Source organism: Rhinoraja longicauda, chromosome 3 (genome assembly GCF_053455715.1).
Source record: "Rhinoraja longicauda isolate Sanriku21f chromosome 3, sRhiLon1.1, whole genome shotgun sequence".
Lineage (NCBI taxonomy): Eukaryota > Metazoa > Chordata > Chondrichthyes > Rajiformes > Arhynchobatidae > Rhinoraja > Rhinoraja longicauda.
This window is the reverse complement of record NC_135955.1, coordinates 61,631,434-61,640,010: the sequence shown is the minus strand read 5'-3', so window position 1 is coordinate 61,640,010 and position 8,577 is coordinate 61,631,434. Positions and strand designations below refer to the sequence as shown.

The 8,577-nt window shown below is 40.7% G+C and overlaps 1 pseudogene; it reads right to left on the bottom strand.

The window, feature by feature from the left end:
* Positions 1 to 1,048: 1,048 nt before the first annotated feature.
* On the bottom strand, positions 1,049 to 1,919 carry LOC144592258 (U5 small nuclear ribonucleoprotein 40 kDa protein pseudogene; annotated as a pseudogene).
* Between the last annotated feature and the right edge of the window lie 6,658 nt (positions 1,920 to 8,577).

The following is an 8,577-nucleotide window of genomic DNA, read 5'->3' as shown; positions in this document are numbered from 1 at the left end:
GACTGTAGGCGAGGGCCGAAGGCCGGGAGGGTCCGAAGGCCGGGAGAACTGAGATATGAATTTGAATCACATCATGGTAATTGGGGAAATATATTTAACAAATTGAATAAATCTGCAATGAAAAAAGTAATATAGGAAATAATAATTAAAACAAATACACAAAGTGCTGGAGTAACTCAGCAGGTCGGGCAACATCCCTGGAGAACATGGATAGTGGTGATTTGGTTTGGGACCCTTCTTCATACAATAATAATAATAATAATAATAATAATAATAATAATAATAATAATAATAATAATAATAATAATAATAATAATAATAATAATAATAATAATAATAATAATAATAATAATAATATAATTGCTCAATAATAATAATATTAATTATTAATAATAGTAATAATAATAATACGCCCCCTGGTGGTGATAAAATTATAACCAATGGCAGGAGACTCCGTCCTAGCGAGCCCCCACCTTGGGAACAAAGAGCTGTCAGCCGCAGACTGGCGCTTAAAGCAATAAACAGAGCTACACACTTGGTGCGCAAATCAATACACACAGCACTACAAGACTTGTAAATCAATACACACAGCGCTGCCGGTTTGGCGCGCAAAGGTTTAAACAGGGTGGTGTTGGCTTAGCCCATGGGAATTTAAACAAAGAGCTGTCGGCTGCAGTGCTATGGTTTCTAAACATAGCGCTACCGGCTGCAGTGCTATGGTTTCTAAACATAGCGCTACCGGCCACAGCGCTATGGGGTTTAAACATAGCGCTACCGGCCACAGCGCTATGGGTCACAGACTGTTCGGACAAAATTCTCGAATAACATTCCACCCCTCGAACAGTCTGGTTTCCGTCACATCCGGCCTGCAGGCTTTACCTCGTCACATCCGACCCATGGGCTTTACCTCATCACATCCGGCCCGTAGGCCCTACCTCGTCACATCCGGCCCACATTCTTTACCTCGTCACATCCGGCCTGCAGGCTTTACCTCGTTACCTCTGACCCGCAGGCTGTAGTAAGGTCCACGTGGTCGTAATGCTAATCCTCACATACAATGCCGTAACATAATTGCCAACAAGATTGTCCCAATGGTCAGTCCCCAGTGCACCACTGTTGTCCACCAGCCTCCAAACATCCCGAAAGGCCACCATCCTCCCGAGCAATTGTAGTGTTGGTACTGTTCTCCGACCCTTCGAATCGTCTCTACGGCTTCCTGGATGTATCCAGCGAGCTTGGAGATGTTCTCTTTTACCCCACTCAGGGTCAAACCAGTCACCGAGCCTGTATGACCACGCATGATACAAATCAACTTGTTTTGTCGGAGGTCCCAAACCTTAATGCCATCATCAATACCACCAGAGATAATCTGATCGCTTGTGTCATTAAATGTTGCTGCCAGTACTTGGTAAGTGTTTCGAAACATATGGATTACAGCCTTCTTCCGAATGTCCCATAGGTTCACTGTTTCATCGTCACTTCCAGCACAGACCAACTGTGGTCCCCTTCGGGCTGGATAACATGAATTCACAACGGATGTGTGACCTTTAAGTCTCTTGATCCTTTCACCCATTTCACTGTCCCACGCTGCTACAGTTTGATGTAAAAAACATGCTGCCATCTGTGTTATAATGCAATTCCATCACTGCTCCACTGTGACCTTTCAATGCAGCATAATTATCGCAGTCGCCATATACATTCCAAAACAACATGAGTCGATCAAATCCTGCAGATGCCAGTATTGATCTATTCGAGTGAAATTTACAACAATAAACTTCTCCCTCGTGACCCATTAAAAGCATTGGAGGAGCTTGAAGACTCGAGGTTCTTGGTCCCACCTGCAGCACGGCCTACTGCGGGCTCCCCTGCTCTAAGGGCAGCAGCTTGTTGCAGGGGTGCTTGGCCTGCACCAGCGCCATCTCGCTTGCTATTTCTTTTTACCAAACATTTTCTATTCTATTCGTCAGATCCTGCCAACTATGCCAAATGTTACAAGGGAACAGGTTCATGGATCTGACTAGTAGGACAGAAAAAGGCTCGCTCATCTGCTTAGGTTACAAATTAGGTTTATTGGGAAGAGAGAACAAAAAGAATACTTGGCTTGGTATACGCGGGGTCCAGTTTACAGCAGCACACCTCTCTCTCTCTGCCTCCGTCCACGGCGCTGATCACGTGACTCAGCCTGTCAGTGAACCCCTCTCGAACATGAACTAACTTATATCTGACCGGCGCCTGCCTTTATACAGATAAGAAATCAGCTGTTGAAATAACCGCCGGTAAGTCCTGGCCAATAGCGCTGCTCCCAAATTCAAACTATAACCAATGGTAGGAGACTGCATCCCAGCAAGCCCCCTCCCCCTAGGGAAGAAAACGCTATCAGCCGCAGACTTGCGCTTAAAGCAATACACATGGCGCTACAGACTTGCCAAGTAAATCAATACACACAGCGCTACAGATGGCGCGTAAATCAATAGACACTGCGCTGCCGGTTTGGCGCGCAAAGGTTTAAACAGGGTGCTGTCGGCTTAGCGCGTGGGAATTTAAACAAAGAGCTGTCGACTGCAATGCTATGGGTTCTAAATATAGCGCTACTGCCCACAGCACTATGGGCTTTAAACATAGCATTATGGGGTTTAAACATAGGGCTAAGGGTCACAGACTGTTCGGGCAAAATTCTCATACAACACATTTTTAGCTTCATGTTTCGCTGATTATTCATATTATGCAAGAAAGCTCTTGGGAAAAGGAGAAATTGGACTGGGGAGGCCTGCTGGCATGAGGTGGGTGTGGGAAATAATCTCTGAACCATGATAGATAGGCCTAATCAAAGTTGTACCATGTGCTCATTTAAATTAGACTGGAGGAGTGTGAGTGCCTGCTGTGTGCTGCTCTGCAGTTCGCTGGTGAAGTAACCATCATTTTTGGGTGAACACCATGCCAGTAGAGGGGGGAGAGATTTAATATGAACCTAAGGGGTAACTTTTTTACACAAAGGATGGTGGGTATATGTAATGAGATACTAGAGGAGGTAGTTGAGGCGGGTACTATTACAGTGTTTCAGAAGCATTTGGACAGTTACATGGATGTGATAGATTTGGAGAGGTATGGACCGACGCGAGCAGGTGTAGATGGGGCATGTTGGTTGGAGTGGGCAAGTTGGGCTGAAGGGCATGTTTCCGCGCTGTCTGTCCAGGAGTAAGACACTATTCTGTCCAACTCCTCCCAGCTCTGTTTTAAATTATTTTCATACAATTCTTTTATTTTGAATAGTCCCTTTCTCATCTGGATCGGGCCTGCTTGGAAGGACCATGCCAATTGGGTTCAAGGCAGTTCAATTAAAGAGAGGAGATCTGAAATATTAACTATAAAAATAATCACAAGGATATATCTTGGAGACTTTACCAATGAGTCACATAATGAATTTCTGAGGCAAAGCATGCATGTTAATTCATCTGCCAAATTGAACACCTGGATGACTTTCTTTCAGCACTTTTTATTATTTCTTGCCATTTCATTATTTTCATTAGATTTTCTTAGATTTTCTTACAAGAGGAATAGGCCATTTGGCCCATCAAGTCTCTCACAGTATTCCTATTGCTCCTATTTCACTTCTTATTTCCCTGTGACCTATTCTTTCATGATCTCATCAACTCCCCACTGATTCTCCTGCAACCTTTCCACATCAAAGGACATTTGTATTGGTCAACTAACTTACCAGCATGTCTTTGAGATGTAGGAGAAAACTGGAGAAACCAGGGAGAAATCCATAGAGTCACAAGGATAATGTACACATTCCACACAGGCAACATTTCAGTTTTGCTATCAAACCCAGATCATTTATGTCCATTCGTTAATTTTAGAACTTAGTCTCAACACAATTAATCAGGCGCTTGTTTCATAACACCACGTTTACATTAATTTTTACCAAGAAGAATTAGAAATTGGCATCAATTGCTTTCGACAGAATTTAATAAAATATACGTTGTATACATGGAAAAGTGTTTAGCTTTTCTAAGGAAGTCTTTCACCTTCCTATCAAATTAGAAATCCTTCTGCATGTCTGCAAATGCTTCCAAGCAAAATTCCCTTCAGAAACCCACCATTATATTTTCATTCATCAAAATCTATAATTTCTTATGTACCATCTCATTATGTAAAATAATTTCTCTCAACGTCCTTTCTGGTTCTGTTGAGAATTGGGCTTTGTTTCTAACAGTGGAAAAACATTATTATTTACTTCATCAAAGACCCTTATAATATTGAACATTGTTTAAATTTCGTCTTAACCTTCTCTGGACAAGGAAAACATTCCACCAGTGTCTCACAATCTCAAATACAGTGAACACTGAAATATTTAGGAGATATGTTAGCTTTATTAATGCGTGTAAGGTTAACATTTTGAATGCATAGAAAATAGGTGTAGGAGGATGCCATTTGTGGAAGTTGGAGAGTGGAAGTTTTGTTGCCTCCATCACAGTGAGGGGGTGTTTGGAGTCACTGTGATGGATGTTTGTGTTGGGGTCATGTGTCTTGTGTTCTTTTTCTTTTTTGTGTGACTGCTATGTTGTTTCGTTCGGTACCTTGGTACCGAATGACAAATAAAGCTCTGTTGTTGGCCCTTCAAGCCAGCACCGCCATTCATTGTGATCATAGTTCTGAAATAGAACGATGGATTCTGGAAATCTGAAGTAAAACCATAACATTTTGGTAGCACTCAGCAGGATAGGCATAATCTATGGAAGGAGAAGCAGAGTCAATATTTCAGGTTGGAGCATTGGAATCACCTGGGTAATTTGGCTTCACTCTAACAGAGAAATTTCCTTTGTTTTGTCCACCACCTCAGTATTATTCCAACTGCAAAATAATTTTTTTTTCACTGTCCCATTTCTAATGAATGGTCTTTAACCTTAAATGTTAACACTGCTTCTCCTTCCAGACATGCTGCCAGATCTCGTGAGTGTTTCTAGAATTTTCTGGTTTTAGAATGTCTCTCCATTTGAGAATTATAAACATTGCATTAGACCAGATGCAATATTGTGGTATACACATAGATTTATGAGGATGTTGCCAGGACTTGTATAGATTTACGAAGATGTTGCCAGGACTCGAGGGCCAGGGCTATAGGCAGAGGTTGAGCAGGCTAGGACTTTATTCCTTGGCGAGCAGAGAGATGAGGGGTGATCTTATGCAGGTGTATATGATCATGAGAGGGATAGATAAAGTACATGCACAGAGTCTTTTGCCCAGAATAGGGTAATCAAGGTTTAAGGTGAAGGGAGAAAGATTTAATAGGAACCTGAGGGGCAACTATTTTATACCAAGGGTGGTAGGTATATGGAACGAGCTGCCAGAGGAAATAGTTGAGGCAGGTATTATCACAATGTTTTAAAAACATTTGGACAGGTACATGGATAGGACAGATTTAGAAGGATGGGGCCCAAACCCAGGCAGGTGGGAGTATTGTAGATTGGGCATGTTGGTCGGCATGGGAAAGTTGGGTCAAAAGGCCTTTTCCCATGATGTATGACTCCATGACATTTGGGCAGATGCAGTTGAATTTATTTTTTATAATCCAACATTGTTCTCTCTTCCCAATAAATAAGGAATATTACTGATGGATTAATTGATTGATTGATGCTTTATTTTCACATGTGATATATCACAGTTGAATTTTTGTTTTGCATACCATATGCAAAGAGTCACCACATATAGGGAGCTGACAAAGTTACAAAATAGTTCCCAATAGTCCCTTTGTTATCTTGGCAGCTCCCCCACGCCGGGTCCCTCTTTGTTCTTGGCTGCTTGTCCTCGACTGGCCTCTGGCACCCACCGTGGGCCCGTCCGACCTGCAGCGCTCACTGCAGGCCCATCCTCTGCTGCCCGCTGGCAGGTCCTCTCTTGGATGGCTCAGCGGCGCTCACCGGGAGCTTCCAGTGAATAGATGGAATGGATATCTCTATTCCATTACTAAGAGTTTTATTATTCATATTTATCAGTTATTAAAATACATTTTATCATAATAAATACGATACAATAGTGGCATTTGAGGCACTTTTGGATCAGCATATGAGTATGCAGAGAATGGTTGGATATGGATTATGTACAGGTAGATAAGAATTGGTCTTGGCATCATGTTCGGCACAGACGTTGTGGGCTGAAGGGCCTGTTCTTGTCCTGTACAGTGTTATATTCCATGTCTCTTCTATCATTTCAAATCACATACTTAAAGAACACTAACTTTGGATTCTCAGATTCAGATCCCAAATCATCAAGTTTAAGTAGTAGGCAAATAAGAAAAATCATTCCCTGAATTACATTTCCAATTCCACTGGATTTTTCAGTTACCATTTTGCTTGTTGTTAGAATCATGCTAGTTTATTTTATATTTCAGGAGAATGGGCTACCTTTAATTTTCTAGGCTCAAAGTTGTACCAAGCATCTAATTACTCGATACATCTGATATATGACCTAATATTAGTGGCTGAGCATAATTTCACTTGTTCCATGGTTTTAGTTATATTTGCGAAATTCAATATTCAAGCATTTCAATTAGTTTCAGAAGTCCTGGGTTACAGTTGAGGAATATCACTGGAGAAATGTGTATCTATAGATGTTGGATGAGAACAAACTGTAGTTTGGACATATTTCCCCTTCAGTCAAAGAGCCATCTGATATTTATCATTAAAGTTCACACATGAATATAGCCTTTGTGCAAAGTACCAGAAAGGTACCCAGAGCACTGGAATTGTCCTGCAGCAATTCAGATTCAGAAAAGAAAAAAAAACCTTCAATAAGAATGATGTGTTTCGGTTTTTGAATCTACATCAAATAACTGCAGCATACCAAAACATTACCAGGCAATGTGCATCATTTTTATGAACTCACTAACATTGTTCAAACATTTCATAATGATCTCACAGATTGATATTAGTGGGAGAACTCTCTGTATACCCTAGACACAGAGTGAAAGGCTGTCAGTTCAAGTTAATAGGCCTCTCTTATTACCTCCGGTCACCCACCTAGAGGGCAAATATCCTTGCTGGATGCTGATGCTGTTTAATTAATGTCCACACTTGTTATGTCAACATGATGCATCATGCTGAACTAAAAACATTTACAAGTTTGTCGAAATGATCTTTTTCTAAATTAAACTGGAATTTTATTTTGGTTGTAGCTCATTTTCATGTTATTCATCTACAGTGCTGCATATGCACCACCCTCATTACATTTAGTTCAGTCAGAATGTTGTCGCTATTATACATCGACTGGACTTGCATTTTATCCAGTATGGAGGGCCATTCTCCACAGCGGTAGCTCATTATAACAAGCTAAATGTTCATCTCCCAAGGACTTTGTTATAATGAGGGTGGAATACATATAATGGAACATTGAGAGGCATTGTTGCATCCCAAAGTATTAGTTCATTAGATTTGTAATATTCCTTTTCTGCCAATTTCCATTAATTTTCAGATTGCTTTAATAATCTTAACATGACATTCTTTGTCTGACTGTATTTGGACAAAGCCAGAAGGCAGCTGATCATTATATACAATTTGCACCCATTCTAAAAGATGTAGGGCTCATTTTAAAGTTGTTTTTTATTTTATTACTGATTTTAGCAAATCATTTATCTGCCTCTGGGCTTGATAAATTTATATATTTTTGCTATCATTTTAATCTTTTAGAAAATATTTTTTTTGCATTTTTGTTTCCTCAGAGAACTTAATTTTTTTTTTCCCGTTCAATTCTGCCAAGTTTTAAAATTATTAATCAGTTGGGTTACGTGAGCAGTAACATCATTTGTTCACATAATATTGGCATTATATCACTGTGAAAACAATTGGAGTAGAGCCTCTGCTTATCCAACACAGAATGTATGCATCCTCTGACCAGAAACTCACCACATAATGGCATTTGAGAATGTTGATGCATGTCTATGTGTTTAAATGATAGCAAGAGCACCATGCAATTAATGACATACAAGATTTGGCAAATAGTTCCAGACTTGGTCCAAAGTCGTAGTTATACAGTGCCTCACCGAAACCCAAATAGGTCAGGTCAGTCTTCACAGCTATGAAACACTAGCTCACTGGCTTTGTTGATTAGTGGCGGAAATTCAAAATTGAATATGTCAGTTAACCTAAGTTAATGTGGAAGTCCCAAACAATTAACCTGACAAAGGATCTGTGAACCCATGGATTAAATAAGGACTGTAAGGTTGTGTGGTAGAAAGAAAAAAAGCAAAATGCTGCTGATGCTGCAAATCTGAAATAAATTCTGTAAATACTCAACAAGTTAGATAGCTCAGTGTAAAGAAATGAAGCATTAACTGTGTCTCTCTGCAGATACTAGGGGACTGAGGGAGGAACTGATGGGAATCCACATTAGTCAGGAAATGGTGTTAGATAAACTGTTGGGACTGAAGGCAGATAAATCCCCAGGGCCTGATGGTCTGCATCCCAGAGTATTCAAGGAGGTGGCCCTAGAAATCGTGGATGCATTGGTGATCATTTTCCAATGTTCTCTCGACTCTGGATCAGTTCCTGTGGACTGGAGGGTCGCCAATGTAACTCCACT